The sequence below is a fragment of the Macaca fascicularis genome, chromosome 7 (assembly GCF_037993035.2).
Source record: "Macaca fascicularis isolate 582-1 chromosome 7, T2T-MFA8v1.1".
Taxonomy (NCBI): domain Eukaryota; kingdom Metazoa; phylum Chordata; class Mammalia; order Primates; family Cercopithecidae; genus Macaca; species Macaca fascicularis.
Window position 1 is genome coordinate 110,799,701 of NC_088381.1, and position 18,011 is coordinate 110,817,711.

Below are 18,011 nucleotides of genomic sequence, written 5' to 3' on the forward strand. Positions count from 1 at the left end.
CTTCCAGACACACTCTTGTACCAGTGCTCAAGCTATTCAGATCAGCCAGGTATGTCTTTTCATCTGTAAGAATTCTGATGATCCAAGTAGAGGGAAATTGTGACTCTGCCTCTTATGCAAGCCTAAACCTGGAGGGTGCACCTTCTGGGGGGAGGCAGAATTTTTCTCTGTTCAACTTCTCTCCCTGTTTTACATTTTTTTCCTTCTCTTCCCTCTTAATACACCACCACCATGCCTAGCCTTTTTTTTTTTTTTTTTTTTTTTTTAATTTTTAGTAGAGTCGGGGTTTCACCATTCTGGTCAGGCTGGTCTTGAACTCCTTACTTAACGTGATCCACCTGCCTCGGCCTCCTAAAATGTTGGGATTGCAGGCACGAACCACCGCGGCTGGCCAGATGGACTCTTGTAAATCAAAGGCTGGGTTTCCTATTACAAAATGCATGAATACTTACACTGCTGATAGTTTTCTTTGCTGTAATTCTTTCAAACATTTTTTCTTGTGTTTAATGAATGTCTATACCTCTTACATTCTTGCAGTACATTCTGAAGTCATTTCAGTTCAGGTTAGAATATTTGCTTTTCTGTGTGACAATATAGTTATAATGACACTAAAATTGGGGCTGCTGTCAACTCATCACTGGAGGTAAGCTGGTTCTAAATGTTAATTCTGATTTTTTGTTTGTTTGTTTGTTTGCTTTTGATACTGAATCTTGCTCCGTCATCCAAACTGGAGTGCAGTGACATAATCTTGGCTCACTGCAACCTCCATCTCCTCCTGGTTTCAAGCTATTCTCCCACCTCAGGCTCTTGAGTAGCTGGGACTACAGGTGTGCACAACCATACCCAGCTAATTTTTGTGTTTTTTGACAGAGACAGGATTTCACCATGTTGGCCAGGCTGGTCTCAAACTCCTGAGCTCAAGTGATCTGCCCACCTGGGCCTCCCAAAGTGCTGGGATTACAGGCATGAGCCACTGCACCCGGCCTAAATATCAATTTTTGAAAATGTGCCAAAGACTTTAAATAATGTGCTGGTCCTTCCTTATGTGTGTAATTTTAGAAGTATTCCAAGAAATTATTATTAAATAATTCATTTTATAAATGTAAAAGCAGGAAAGCTATTTTATGTACTGTTATAATGATTAGCACATACTAGCTACTCTATAAAAATGTTACCTTATTATCAGGAAACACATTGCCTGTGGTACATTAATACCTCTGATTTCACTCCACCACTACATATTTATTATATTGGTATACTTACAGTGGAGTATAATATTCATCTAAAATTATATGACTACAATATTCACCTAGTATGATATTTATTTATTAGCAACAAACTACATTGTAAACAAGGTCCCCTATGACAGAGATAATTAAACATAATTTAGGTATGCAAACATTTCATTATTTTATGGCTGAATAGTATCCTATTACAAATACAATACATATTGCATATCTGCAATATGTTTAATTATCTTATAATACCATATCTTTATGAACAGATGAATAAAGAAAATGTGATATGTATCTATTCATCTGTTGATAGACATTTAAGTTTCTTCCATATCTTGACTATGGTAAATAGTGCTAAATAAACATAGGGTCGCAGATATCTCTTCAATATACCAATTTCCTCTCTTTTGGATAAATACCCAGTAGTGAGATTGCTGGATTTTATGGTAGTTCTATTCTTAGTTTTTGGAAAAACGTGTATGCTCTTTTTCACAATGGCTGTGCTAATTTACATTCCTTCAAGAGTGTGTAAGAGTGTCCTTTTCTCCAGGTCCTCATGAGCATTTGTTACTTTTCCTCTTTTTGATAATAGCCATTCTCATTATGGTAACATATTTCATTGTGGCTTTGATTTACATTTTCTGATGATTAGTCATATTGAGTACTTTTTCATATGTTTGTTGGCCATTTATATGTCTTCTTTTGAGAAATATCCTAAGATCCTTTGCCTATTTTTTAAATCAGAAGGTGATGATGATGACTATTTTTATTATTACTGTTGAATTGTTTGAGTTCATTGTAAATTATGGATATTAATTACTTACCAGATGAATAGTTTGCAAATATATTTTCCCATTTAATGGATTGCCTCTTCACTGTATTGATTGTTTCCTTTTTCTGTGTAGAAGCCTTATAGTTTAATGTAGATCCATTAGTATATTTTTGCCTTTGTTGCCTTTGCTTTTGGAGTCTTTTGAAGCCATAAAATCTTTACCTAGACCAATGTACTGGAGCGTGTTCCCCGTTTTCTTTTAGTAGACTAATAGTTCTAGATTTTTTGTTTAATCAATCCTCTTTGAGTTGATTTTTGTATAGAGTGACAGATAGTGTTCTGTTTTCATTCTTCCGCATATGAAAATCCAGTTTTCCCAGCACCATTCATGAAAAAGGGTGTTATTCTCCCAATTATGGTCTTAGCATCTTTTGTTATAAATCAATTGGCTATAAATATGTGAATTTACTTAGCGGTTCACTATTCTGTTTTATTGGTCTATGTGTCGGCTTTTGTACCAATGCCATGATATTTTGTTTATTATAGCTTTTTATTACATTTTAAAATCAATTAATGTGATGCTTCTAGCTTTGTTCTTTTTGTTTAGTATTGTTTTGGCTATGTGGGATCTTTTGTGGTTCTAATACAAGTTTTAGTGTCTTAGCTTTTTATTATTATTATTATTTTACTATTTCTGTGAAGAATGTCGTTGGTATTTAGGTGGGAATTGCATTGAATCTGTAGATTTCTTTGGGTAGTATAGTCATTTTAGCAATATTAATTCTGCAAATTCATGAGCATGAAATATCTTTCCATTTCTTTCTTTCCTAAGTTTCTTTCAACATTGTTTTGTAGCGTCTGTTGCAGAGGGCTCTCACCTCTTTAGTTAAGTTTATTTCTAGGTAATATTTTTGTAGTTATTGTAAACGGCATCACTTCCTCGATTTCTTTTTCATCTAGTTTGTTACTGGTATATAGAAACAATACTGATTTTTGTTTGATGATTTTGTATCCTTCTACTTTCTGAATTCTTGTTTTGGTTCTCAGATTTTTGGGTGGTATTTTCATGTATTTCTATACATAAAGATTATGTTGTCTGCAAAGAGGGACAATTTGGCATTCCATTTGTGCTTTAGATGTCTCTTATTTATTTCTCTGTCTTGATTTATTTGGCTAAGGCTTCCAGTATTTTGTTGAGAGGAGTGGGGAAAGTGGGCACCCTTGGCATTTTCCACGTCTTAGAGAAAAGGCTTCTGTCTTTTTCCCATTCAATTTGATATTTTCTGTGAGTTTGTCATATATATACTATGTTGAGCTATGTTCTTTTTTATTCCTATTTTACTTAAAGATTTTATCATAAAGATATATTAAATTTTATCAAATAAGTTTTGGCATCAATTGAGATGATCATGGATTTTTTATCCTTCATTCTGTTGATATGATATATCACATTTGTTGATTTGAGTACGTTGAACCATTCTTGAATCACTGGGATAAAATCCCAGCTGATCATGGTGTATCCTTTTGAGACACCATGTTATTCGATTTGGTTGCTATTTTGTTGGTGACTTTGGCTTTTATGTTTATCAGGGATATTAAGGCTTAGTTTTCTTTTTTGTTACATTGTTGTCTGGTTTTGGTATCAGGGTAATGCTGGCCTCGTAGAATGAGTTAGGAAGAATTCCTTTATCTTCAAGTTTTTGGAATAGTTTGTGAAGAATTGGTATTAGTTCTTCTAACCAGTGGAATTCAGATATAAAGCCATCCAGTCTTGAAGGGCTTTTCTTAGTCAGGAAACTTTTTATTACTTATTCAATCTATTTATTAATTATTTTTCTGTTCAGTTTTTTCTTCTTTTTGTTTTGGTGTATTTTATGTATCCAGAAATTTGTTCATTTCCTCTAGGTTTTTTAATTTGTTTATTTTAATGTATTCATATAGCCTTCAATGATCTTTTGTATTTTTGTGGTATAAGTTGTAAAGTCTCTCTTTTCATATCTGATTTTCTTTATTTGGGTCTGCTCTCATTTATTCTTGATTACTCTAGCTAGTAGTTTATCAATATTGTTTACTTTAAAAATTTTTATTGCTGATTTGTTACATTTTTAATATTTTTTTTTTAGTACTGCCCTGATTTAATTTTTTTTTCCTTCTCCTACATTTTGTTTTGATTTGTTCCTCCCTTTCTTGTTCCTTCAGGTGCATCTTTATGTTTATTTGAAATCTTTCTACTTTTTTTGATACAGAAATTTATTGCTTTAAGCTTCCCTCTTAATATTTATTTTACTGCCTTCCATTGGTTTTAGCATGCTGTGTGTCCATTTTTACTTACTTTAAGAAAGATTTCAATTTTCTTCTTCATGTCTTAATTGACTCGATGGCCATTCAGGAGGGAGCACATTGTACAATTTCCATGTATTTGTACAATTTCCAAAGTTCTTGTTTTTTACTTATAGTTTTATCCCATTGTTTCCTGAGAAGATTCTTCATACGATTTTATTTTTTAAAAATTTGTTGAGACATGCTTTGAGTCCTAATAATATTGTCTTTTCTGGAGAAAGTTCCATGTACTAATGGGATCTCTCTTTTGTACTTCATAAATGCCCAAAGAAACTTACTTCGAAATATGAATCATCAATGTATAATGTTTGCCCTTTTTTATTGTTCCTAGAGAGCTTTTATAAAAGTGATTCATAAAGAAAAATATGGTAATGACTACTGGCACTCGGTTAAACTCATAACAATGCTAGAATAAAAAGCTGATATTCTAACACTAAAAATTAATTCACAAACCAGAATGAAACACTAGTTCAATGTATTCCAGAATCATAATTATATTTTTCCTAAAAAGCTACACAAGATGCCAATATCTCTGCAGATGTGATATTAATGAACATTCTTCACTAAATGAAAATGTGAGTCATTAGCATTATATGAATGCTTCTATTACATAAAGTGTTTTCTTCCTGTGAAATGAGTAGCCCATTATAACTAGAAGTAAAGGAGGTTTATGATTTATCACCACTATGTACTTTTTTCATTTTGTTGATTTTTTTGTATTGTTAATATTTATTTTGTGTAGTACTGCTCCAATTTTATTCTTTTCTTACTCCTAATTTTTCGTTTGGTTTGATTTGTTCTTGCCTTTCTAGTTTCTTCAGGTGCATCTTTATGTTTATTTGAAATCTTTCTACTTTTTTGATGTAGACATTTATTGCTGTTTCTTAATATTTCAAAAATCTCTACTGTAAATTTAATCATTACAAAAATCACTATTATAAATTTAAGGAATAATAACAGTGCAAAAATGTAGCATACAAACTCTGTATTTAAAAAGTAGCCATTTATCTTCTGCATGATTTTACTTTTTTATTTTTAGACAAATCATATTTTCTATAAATTTAATAAACATTGCATATGTGCCACTATGTTTCCACATGATGGTAAGTATTCGTGAATGTAGCTAATGAGTTCTTCCCAAATACTAAGCATTCATTAACAGTAAACCTCTTTTCCCCATGAGTCATATTTTATGTGAACATTTACCAAAAATCCAAATAACTGGATTTATCTCCTAGAGATTTTACAGTTTCAGAATTTACATTTAAATATTTACTCCATTTTGAGTTTACACTTACATGAGGTAAGATAATGGTCCAATTTCATTCTTCTGCATATGGATAGTCAGTTTTCTCAAAGGCATTTGTTAAAGAGATTTTTATTTTCCCATTGTCTGCTCTTGATATTTTTGTAAAAAATCAATTGATCTAGGATATATGAGTTTATTTCTGAGCTCTTTATCCTATTACATTGATCAATGAATCTTTTTTTTTTTTCTTGTCAGTAGCATACTCTTTTGATTACTATAGCTTTGTAATATATCTTTAAATCAGCTAGCGTGATGCCATTACCTTTGCTCTCCTTGCTGAGGAGTGCTTTGGCTGTTTGGGTGCTTTTGTGGTTCCACATAAATTTTAGGATTGTTTATTTAATTTCTGTGAAAAATGACATTGAAATTTTGATAGGCACTTCATTGAATGTTCCGATCACTTTGAGTTGTATGGACATTGGGCAATGATTTCATATACATGATCCCAAAGGAAAGACAACAAAGGTGAAAATAAACAAATGAGATTGCAGTAAACTAAAAAGCATTTGCTCAGAAAAAGAAACAACAGAGTAAAGAGACAATCCATAGACCGAGAGATTATGTTTTCAAATTATAAGTTGGATAAGGAGCTAATACCCAAAACATACAAGGACTTCAAAATACTAACAACAACAAAAATCAAATAATCCTATCAAAAATGGACAAAGGACCTGAGTAGACATTTCTTAAATGACATAGAAATAGCCATCAGATATATGAAAAAAAAAAATGAGCAACATAAGTAATCATCAGAGAAATGCAAATTAAAATGATAATCCATCTCCTCACACCTGTTAAAATTACCATTACTGAAAAAAAAAAAAGACAAATGTTGATGAGAATGTGGAAAAGTAAAATACTTGTACGCTGTGGGTGGGATTGTAAATTAGTACAACCATTTTAGAAACAGTATGGAGATTCCTTAAAAACTAAAAGTAGAATTATCATATGGTCCAGCAATCCCACTTCTGTGTGTTTATCAAAAGAAAGTGAAATCAGCATGTTGAAAGGATGTCTGTATGTTCGTGTTCATTGCAACATTATTCACAATAGTAAATATATGTAAACAACCTAAGTATGTCTCAAATAGTAAATGGATACAGAAACTGTAGCATATGTATATACACACTGGAATAGTATCCAGCTTTACAAAGAAAATGTTGTCATTTGGGACAGCATGGATGTATCTAGAGGAAATTATGCTAAGTGAAACAAGCCAGGTACAGAAAGACAAATGCTGCATGATCTTGCTTAAATATAAAATCTAAAAAGTCAAAATCATAGAAGTAGAGTGTGGAATGATGGCTACCAGAAAGTGAGCATGGGCTGGTGGATCAAAAAAGTGGATATGTTGGTCAAAGGCTAAAAGGTTTTGGTTAGACAGGAGAAGTAATTTCTGGTCGATCCATTGCAGCATTGTGACTATAGTTAATAATCATATATTGCATATTTCAAAGTTACTAAAATAATAAAATGTAAATGTTTTAATTACAAAGAAAGGATAGATTTGTGAGATGATACATGTGTTAGTGTGGCTTGATCGTTGCACTATGCATACATGTATAACAACATACTTTACCACCTAAATATATGCAATTATTATTTGCCAATTACAAATGAAATAAAATTTTAAAGATAGATCACTATTGAGTTGCCTCAGATATTGTTAGATAAATGCATCTTTTAACTCCAAAACCTGCACAGGTGGTGTGTCACCAATATCATCCATTTCAATATCACTTTCTAAAAATTTTATTATTTGAATCAAATTATTTTTCCCTTCTATTCTTTCTTTCACTATTAATATTTAATACTTCCTTCTGATGGACTGTGTAATCTCTAGGTCAGACAAAATCTTCAAAAAAAGAAAATACTGACGGGTGGAATGAGCATTTTCCATTTCGTTGTTCATGGTGATTTTTGTACGCATTTTACTCCTATTCCATAACAAACACCTCTACCAGGGTGTTATGTTATATACTGAGAAAGTATTTGGTGGATATAATTATCTGTTCTCTAATATCTTTTTGGTTTCCTTAACATCAAGATGAAGCAATTATTTACGGTGGCCACTATGGTCACTAAATGCCACCTGTAATTGAATAGTTTTCTTTTTTTTTTTTTCCTTTTCCTGATAGATATGTAAGTGGCTATCTACATGCAATCTTCGACTTCTTTTTTCTTTTATTTTCTTTTCTTTTTTTTGTTTGGAGATGGAATCTCATTCTGTCACTCTGGCTAGAGTGCAGTGGCACAAACTCGGGTCACTTCCAGCCCTGCCTCCCAGGTTTAAGCAACTCTCCTGCCTCAGCCTCCTGAGTAGCTGGGATTACAGGGACATGCTACGATGGCCAGCTAATTTTTGTATTTTAGTAGAGATGGGGTTTCATCATGTTAGCCAGATTGGTCTCCAACTCCTGACCTCAGATGATCTGCCCACCTCGGCCTCCCAAAGTACTGGGATTACAGGTGTGAGCCATCATGTCTGGCCTGGCTTCTTTCTTATCTCAAAAAGAGTTACTAAACACATAAATAAATCAAAATCTGTCATTTTTCTTGCCCTTGAGAGTTTCTATTTTGACCAATTGAACTGAATAAAAAAGACTCAAATTCAGTTTACAGTTGGCAAATTAAATAATTGATACTAACCCTGCTTCTGAAGACAATTTTAAAAACTGGTGAAATAGGTTTTGCAATTGGATTTAAAATATGATATCAAAGATTGTGAGGAATTATTGTGTGATGGCACAAGAGACTACAGAAACTTCAATATATGAGCCTAGCATGGAAGCACACCTTCTTCAAAAACAGTTTGATGATATAAATAAGACAGCTGAGAGAGTGAGCTATAAGTTTGAGACCTTAAAGGGCCACAGGAACAATGACATATGCAGAGACTGTCAAGATTTAGGACTCTAATAATTCCATCACCCAACTTGGAATTGGGACATTAAAGAATTCATTAACCAGCTCATTCCCAGATGAAACATCATTTTTTTTTTTTTTTGGTGGAGTCTCGCTCTGTCGCCCAGGCTGGAGTCCAGTGGCGTGATCTTGGCTCACTGCAATCTCTGCCTTTCGGGTTCAAGCAATTCTTCTGTCTCAGCCTCCTGAGTAACTGGGACTACAGGCTCCTGCCACCATGCCCAGCTAATTTTTGTATTTTTAGTAGAGATGAGGTTTCAAAATGTTGGCCAGGATGGTCTCGATCTCCTGACCTCGTGATCCACCCACCTTGGCCTTCCAAAGTGCTGGGATTACAGGAGTGAGCCACTGCACCCAGACTCCAGTGAATAATCTGAGTGCTTCTATACCTGGATTAATGTATCTTAAGTTGTGGCTGACCTGAAGTGCCATAAAAATGCAAATAAGAGTAAATTCATCTTAGTCTTCAAATCATGACAAATATTAATATATTTTAAGCAAATGACCAGATTAAAGTCATAGATAGCCTGACACGTGCGAGATTAGGTAAAATAAGCAAGAATAAGTGAAAATAACAAACACTTAAAACAACTATTGGGAAACCAAGATACTAAAAATAAAATTGTCCAGTGTACAAAGTAACTATGTGTAACATGTCAAGAAGAAAAAATCTAAGTATAAATATTTTAGGAGAAACTAAAAATTAATAAAAATTAGCACAACATATTAGAAAATTAACCAATTAGACTAAAAAATACAGTAATTGAAATCAATATAACAGCAGATTGTATATAGCTAAATAAATAATTAGTATAGTGTCAAAAGAAATTTTATAATTTATTATGATAAGATACTAAAAGAAGAAATACGGCACAGAATGTAGAGTATATAGAACATAAAATGTAATTTTATAGATATGATGAAAGATTCTTAAGGCATGGGGTAAGAAGCTCAGAAAAGTCAAGAAAAACGAATAAGAAAATAAATTTGTTGAAATGGCAGAAAACCGAAGACAAAAGGATATCTTATACACAAATAAGGGTGAGAAACACAAGAAAGACAGATTGCATTGCCACAAGAGTTAAACTTAGAGCTGACTTCTGTAAGAAGCATGAGACAGTGAAATGATATATTCTGTGGACTAAAAGGGAAAAATGACAACATAATATCTACACTTACATAAAATACTCTTATAGAATAATGAGAAATTAAACATAATTTCAGCAGAAAACTGAAAAATCTAGAACAGATGAACCACAGTAAGTGAAATTCTAAAGACTGTTCTCTTTAGAATTTCAGGTAGACTAGAAATCATCTAAGTAAAATTCCACAGATGAAAAAAATGAATAAAGAGAAAAATGGGAAAAGAATGTTAAATCTAAAGTAATACTTACTTTAAACCAGTAACTGATTTTCCATAATTACTTGAAAACAATAGTATTGCAAACAATACTTGTCCTCATGGATCACAAGGTCAAGAAATTCAATAAATATGGATTAAAGTGTTCTATATGTGTTTCGTTGCTTCAGTGATGAATAAAGGTTTTCATTAAGACTAGATTAGGTCAAGAATGGTAAATTTTACATGCATCATTCAACATAATCTAGCATATACTGAACTTACACACAGCAATACATTTTAGCGACTTATAAAAAATATTTTTTTTCTTACACTGCATGATCATCATCAATCACCTGGAAGCTATGATTCAACTGAAACATTGCATATTGTCATGCTGAGGGAAACAGAAAATGACAAACAATGCTCTGAATGTCCATAATGAGTAGCCTATCTTATTCTTCGGTTTACAAAGTATTCAGTGTTTTGACATTACATATATTTCCCCTTTATCACCACAATATTTGACCACACCTGAAATACAAATTGGAGAACATATTCTACTGAAGAGTGAGGAGTTTTCTCAATCCATTCGTGTATAGTGATTAAGCAATATTTTTTTTTTTTTTGAGAAATGAGAAGTGTCAGATTTTATCCTACATGAAAACTAACATCGTGGATGCTGGTAGAAGACACAAAACTCCTAGATCAGACATAAAAGACAGTTTATTTTCACAGCAGTAATAGTAGTCATAATTTCAACATTTGTGTGCGTGTGTGTGTGCCAGTACACTGATCCCTAATTCACATATGGTGACATGAAAGGCAAGATGGTGCTTCATGTGCAGAGCATGTGGTTCAGAAAAAGACCCCTCAGTTTAGTATACCTTATCTCTCATATGGGAAGTAATCATGCCTCCTTTTGCTCTGGAGAGATGTCCTAAATCTTTCAAGACTATGAGCAAACCTTCCCATAGATACAGAGGGAGTCATTACGTTTTTCAAAGTCATTTGCTATACGAACATTCTTGAAAAGGTACTCTGAAACAAAGGGTAGTCTGTGCCCCACTTTACAAGACACAACTACACAAGAAACCTATGAATAATTGCTTCCCAACAGTTTTAAGCTACAGAAAATTATGGTAATATATATTCCAAGCTCATTATTTTTTTGCCAATATAAATCTAAAAAATTCAGTCAGCTTTGAATCTATTTGATTCCAGTCAGGCATATGTACTAATAACCACAGACAAAGATACTATCGAGTATATCATCTAATTTAAATTAATAGTTATATCTGAGTAATTAAAAAAAAAAAAATTGAGATGGAGTCTCACTCTGTTGCCCAGGCTAGAGTGCAGTGGCATGATCTCAACTCACTGCAACCTCTGCCTCCCGGGTTCAAGTGATTCTCCTGCATCAGCCTCCTGAGTAACTGGGATTACAGGTGCCACTGCCATTCCTGGCTAATTTTTGTATTTTTACTAGAGACGGGGTTTCACCGTGTTGGCCAGGCTGATCTCGAACTCATGAGCTCAAGTAAACCACCCATCTTGGCCTCCCAAAGTGCTGGGATTATAGGCTTGACCCATCATGCCAGGCCATGAATTTTTTGTGTAATAAATTTCACTTGTGCTAATTGTGCCTTTCAGGTTGTTTTTTTTTTTTTTTTTTTTTTGGTATTTTAATACAATTTTACAACCATTACTGCAATATGTTTATTACCACAAAGAGAAATTTCATACATATTTATATCCACTTCCCATTTTTTCCCACAGCACTAGGCAACCACTAATCACCTTTTGTCTCTGTATAATTTCCTTTCTTTAATATTTTGTATAAATGGAATCACAAAATAAGCTATTTTGTGTTTGTGCACATTTATTTAACATAATATTGTTGAGGTTTATTCATATTGTAGCATCTGTGAGTAATTAATTTTTTTATCTGAAAATAGTATTCCATTTTATGTATATTCCACGTGTATTATCAGTTCATTAACTGATGGATACAAAAAAGATGTTTTTACTTTTTGGTTATTGCCACTTGCATACATATGGATTTATTTTTGGGTTATCTATTCTTTTCCATTGGTTGATGGGTCTGTTTTTATGAAACACCATCCTGTTTTGGTTACTATAGCTCTGTATTATAATTTGAAATTAGGTAATGTAATTCCTTCAGTTTTTTTTTTTTTTTTTTTTTTTTTTTAGGAGAGATTTGGTTATTGTCAGTCTTTCGTGGTTCCATACAAATTTTAAGTGTGTTTTTTTTTTAACTGTGAAAAATATCATTAGTATTTTTATGAGACTTTCGTTGAATCTATTAATTGTCTTGGGTAGTATGGACACTGATATGGTTTGATTATGTCCCCACCCAAATCTCATCTTAAATTTTCATGTGTTGTGGGAGGACTCAGTTGGAGGTAATTGAATCATGAAGGTTGGTTGTTCCTGTGATGTTCTCGTTATGGTGAATGAGTCTCATGAGATCTGATGGTTTTAAAAAGGGGAGTTTCCCTGCACAAGCTCTCTTCTCTTGTCTGCTGCCATATGAGATGTGCCTTTCACCTTCCACCATGATTGTGAGGTCTCCTCAGCCACATAAAACTGTAAGTCCAATAAAACTATTTCTTTCTTTCTTTCTTTCTCTCTTTCTTTCTTTCTTTCTTTCTTTCTTTCTTTCTTTCTTTCTTTCTTTCTTTCTTTCTTTCTTTCTTTCTTTCTTTCTTTCTCCTTGCTTGCTTCCTTGCTTGGTTGCTTGCTTGCTTGCTTGCTTGCTTGCTTTTGTAAATTCCACTTTCTCAGTTATGTCTTTATCAACAGTGTGAAAACAGACTAATAGAGTAAATTAGTACCAGTAGAGTGGGGCACTGCTGAAAAGATACCCAAAAATGTGAAAATGACTTTGGAACTGTGTAGCAGGCAGAAGACGAAATTGTTTAGTGGGCTCAGAAGAAGACAGAAAAGTGTGGGAATGTTTGGAACTTCTGAGAGACTTGTTGAATAGCTTTGACAAAAAATGCTGATAGTGGTAAGTACAATAGGTCCAGGCTGAGGTGGACTCAGATGGAGATGAGGAACTTGTTTGGAACTAGAGTAAAGTTTACTCTTCTTATATTTTAGCAAAGAGACTAGCGGTATTTTTCCCTGCCCTAGAAATCTGTGGAACTTTGAACTTGAGAGAGATAATTCAGGGTACTTGGCAGAAGAAATTTTTAAGCAGCAAAGCATTCAAGATGTGACTTGGGTGCTGTTAAAGACATTCCGTTTTATAAGGGAAGCAGAGTGTAAAAGTTTGGAAGTTTTGCAGCCTGACAATGTGATAGAAAAGAAAATCCCATGTTCTGAGAAGGAATTCAAGTTGGCTTCAGTAATTTGCATAAGTAATGAGGAACTAAATGTTAATCCCCCAAACAACGAGAAAAATGTCTCCAGAGGACGTTGGAGGTCTTCATGGCAGCCCCTCCCATCATAGGCCTGGAGGCCTAGGAGGAAGAAATGGTTGCGTGTGCTGGGCCCAAGGTCACTGTGCTGTGTGCAGCCTAGGGACTTGTTGCCCTGAATCCCAGTCACTCCAGCTGTGTCTGAAAGGGGCCATAATAGAGCTCAGGCCATGGCTTCAGAGAATTCAAGTTCCAAGACTTAGCAGCTTCCACATGGTGTTGAGCCTGTGACTGCAGAGAAGTCAAGAAGTAGGGTATGGGAACCTCCACCTAGATTTCAGAGGACGTATGGAAATGCCTGGATGCCCAGGCAGAAGTTAGCTGCAGGGGGGTGGAGGTCCTCATGAAGAACCTCTGCTAGAGAAGTGCAGAAGGGAAATGTGAGGTGTGAACCCCCACACAGAGTCCCTACTGAGACACTATCTAGTGGAGCTGTGAGAAGAGGGCCACCATCCTCTAGACCCCAGAATGGTAGATCCACCTACAGCTTGTACCATGCACCTGAAAAACCTACAGACACTCAACACCAGTCCATGAAAGTAGCCGGGTGGGATGCTGTACCTTGCAAAGTCACAGAGGCAGAGCTGCCCAAGACCATGTAAACCCACCTTTTGCATTAGCATGACCTGCATGTGAGACAGGAAGTCAACGGAGTTCATTTTGGAGCTTTAAGATTTGACAGCTCTGCTGGATTTTGGATTTGCATGGGACCTGTAGTTCCTTTTTATCAGCCAGTTCCTCCCATTTGGGACAGCTGTATTTACCCAACGCCTGTACCACCGTTGTATCTAGGAAGTAACTAACTTGCTTTTGATTTTACAGACTCATAGGTAAAAGGCACTTGCCTTGTCTCAAATGAGACTTTTGACTGTGAATTTTGAGTTAATGCTGAAATGAGTTGAGACTTTGGGGGACTGTTAGGATGGCATGATTGGTTTCAAATGTGAGCACATGAGATTTAGGAGAGGTCAAGTACAGAATGATGTTGTTTGCCTGTGTCCACATTCAAATATAATCTTAAATTCCTACATGTTGTAAAAGGGACCCGATGGGAGGTAATTGAATCATGGGGACAGGTCTTTCCTCTGCTTTTCTCATGAAAGTGAATAAGTCTCATGAGATCTGATGGTTTTAAAAAGGGGAGTTTTCCTGCAGAAGCTCTCTTTCGTTGTCTGCTATCATGTGAAACATGACTTTCAACTCCTACCATGATTGTGAGACCTCCACAGCCATGTGAAGCTGTAAGTCTAATAAAACTCTTTCTTTTGTAAAGTGCCCACCCTTGAGTATGTCTTTGTCAACAACATGAAAACAAACTAATGTAAACATTTTAACAATATCGATTCTTCAAATACATGAATATAAAATAACTCAATTTTTTGGTGTTCTCATTTTCTTGCATCAGTGTTTTATAGTTTTCATTGTAGATCTCTTTTAATTTTTTGCTCCATTTTCAAATATTTTATTTTTCACTATTGTAAATGAGATTACTGTCTTAATTTCTTCTTTCAAATTTTTCACTGTAGGCATATAGAAATACTACTGATTTTTGCATGTTGATTCTGTATCCTGTCACTTTGCTGAATTTGTTCATCACTTCTAATAACTTTTTGGGGAAATCTTTAGGTTTTTTCCCCAAATATAAGCTCTTATGATGTGCAAAAGGACAATATGTCTTCTTCCTTTTCAATTCAAATGCCTTTTATTTCCTTCCCTTGTCTTATTGCTATAGCTTAGACTTCTAGTACTATGTTGAATAACAGTGTTGAAAGGGGAAACCCTTGTCTTGTTTCAGATCTTAGAGGAAAGGCTTTCAGTTATTTCCCAATCAATATAATACTAGCTGTGGGTCTATTTTATCTGGCTTTTATTATGTTGAAATATATTCTTTCTACACCCAGATCTTTGAGGGCATTTGTCATGAAGGGATGTTGAATTTTATAAAATGCTCTTTCAGTATCAATTGAAAGGATCATTTTTGTTTGTTTTTTATTCTGTTTATATGATGTATCACTTTGATTGATTTGCATATGTTGAATAATTCTTGATTCCCGGGGATAAATGCGACTTGGTCATGATGAGTGAAAGGTCATTGTTCTGAATGGTCTTGATGCTTTTTGTTTGTTTGTTTGTTTTGTTTCTGAGGTGGAGTCTCGCTCTGTTGCCAGACTGGAGTGCAGTGGTATGATCTCAGCTCACTGCAACCTCCGTCTCCCAGGTTCAAGTGATTCTTCTGTCTCAGCCTCCCAAGTAGCTGGGATTACAGGCACGCACCACCACACCCAGCTAATTTTTGTATTTTTAGTAGAGACAGGGTTTCACTATGTTGGCCAGGATGGTCTCAATCTCCTGATCTCATGATCTGCCCGCCTAGGCCTCCCAAAGTGCTGGGATTACAGGTGTAAGCCACTGTGCATAGCCTAGATGCTTTTGAAGTGTTGTTTGTATGTGGACATTAAAGAGTTAGGTATTTATTGTTGTCTTCACAGTCTGGGGTTTTTTGTACCCATCTTCTTGAGAATTCTTTCCAAGTATTCAAAGCATCTTGAGTGTTGTAAGCCAAGGTTTTGGTCACTGCAATCATGTTTTAATTAGTGGGCAGTCTAAGCCCAGTAATGCTATTACTTTTGCAGACTCATAGAGGTACCACCTAGGTGGTCTCGGGCAAGGTCCAAAAGAATTTCCTGAATTACGAGGGATAAATCCTTGTTCTCTTCCCTTACTTTTTTCCAAGAAAATGGAGTCTCATTTTGCTGAGTCATGTGGTGTTTGGGGAGAAGTGACATAAGCACCCCTGTGGCTACCACTAGGACTGTGCTACATCAACTGAAAGTGAAAACAGCACTGGGTCTTGCCCAAGGCCTGTAGCAAACACTGCCTAACTACCGCCTATGCTCACTAAGGCAGAAGAGCTCTACAGTCAGCAGGTGGTGAATCAAGCCTGGCTTCTATCCTTCCTTTCAGGGCAGCTAGTTCCTCCTGATCCCAGGTATGTTCAGAGGTGCATTCTGGGAGAAAGGCCTAGATTTGGGAACCTTGAGAATCTACCTAATACACTATTCTACTGTGGCTGATCTGGCAATCAAGCTGCAAGGCCAAGTCCTTCTCACTTTTACTTCCTATTTCCTCAAGCAGAAGGGTCTCTCCCCATGGCCATTACCACCCCAGATTCATGACAAATACTTCCTGCCCACTGCTGATGTTCACTTAAGGCCCAAGGACTCTTCAGTCAGTGTGTGGTGAATTCTTCCAGGCCTGCGTCTGTCCTCTCAGGGCAATGGGCTCTCTTCTGCCCCAGGGCAGGTCCAGAAATGTCATCAAAAAGGCAAGACCTGGGATCAGGAACCCTAGGAACCTGTTTGGTGCTCTACCCACTGTGACTGAGTGAGTACCCAACCCGCAAGAAAAAGTTTTCTTTGATCTTTTCTCTCCCTTCCCCAAGCAGAAGTTCCTCCCCATAGTCAGCAGTTGGAAATGTGATGGGTCAAAACTAAAGCTATCAAAGCCCTGGGCCTTACCCAAGGCCTGTGGCAAGTACTGCCTTGCTACCACTGCTGATTATTCAGGGTCCAGGGGCTCTTTAGTCAGCAGGTGATGAATCCTGCTAAGAATGGGTCCTTCCCTTCAAGGCAGCAGGTTTCTTCTGCCCCAGGGTGTGTGTAAGAGTTTCACAATTTGAGGTCTTAAATTTAAGCTTTTGATCCATTTTTTATGTTTTTGTATGTGGCCAGACAGAGGGGCTATTTTCAGTACCTGTTTTTGGTCATCTGAGAGCCTAGAAAAGGGGACTCACAAATCTGCCTGGTTCTCTATTCTACTGTGGCTGAGCTGATATCCAAAAGTTGCAAGACAAGTACTCTTTACCCTTCCCTCTCTCCTCCTCAAGTGGAAGGTAGGAGTCTCTCTTGGAGCTGCAAACTGCACTGCCTGGGGTTGGGGGAGGAGTGACGTCACCCCAGCTGGTGTCTCACTAGGTAGTGGGCACCCCAAATCAACTACCTCTGAGCCCAGCACAGGACCAGTATGTGCTCAGGAATTCCAGTCCTTTTGGTCTGGTATGCCTTTCAGGTTTCTTTAGAATCCAAGAGCCCTTTAGTCCTTGGTAGCTAGGCTTGCTGGAACTCAGGTTTCAACCAGTGGAATATAAGATTTGCCTTTGTCTATGGTTCACCTAAATGCTCCCTTTGTGGGCAATGGCTTAGTTCTGCCCCCTGTTGCTTTTCACTGTGAGAGGGAAGCACTGAGTTCCAGTGCAAAGTTCCATAATCACTATGGTCTCCCTCTTTCAAGGGCACAGATTTTCTCTCCAAGTCATGTGGCTGCTGCTGGCAGATTGGGGAGGAGTGGTGTAGGTGATTCAAGACAGTCTTTTCTACCCTCTTCAGTGCCTCTTTATTTAATATGATATTAAAACCAGGTACTGTGATCACCCTCCTAATTTTTCCTTCTTATGTGAGTGTTTTTGTGTGGATAGTTGTTCAGTTTGGTGTTTCTGTGTGGGAGATGATTGTTGGAGGCTTTTATTTGACCATCTTGCTCCATATCCTTTCTCCTTTTCCAATTTTTAAATTGGGTGGTCTTGTCATTACTTAGTTGTAAGGGGTCTTCATATAAGCTGGACGTAAGTCCTTTATCAAATATATTA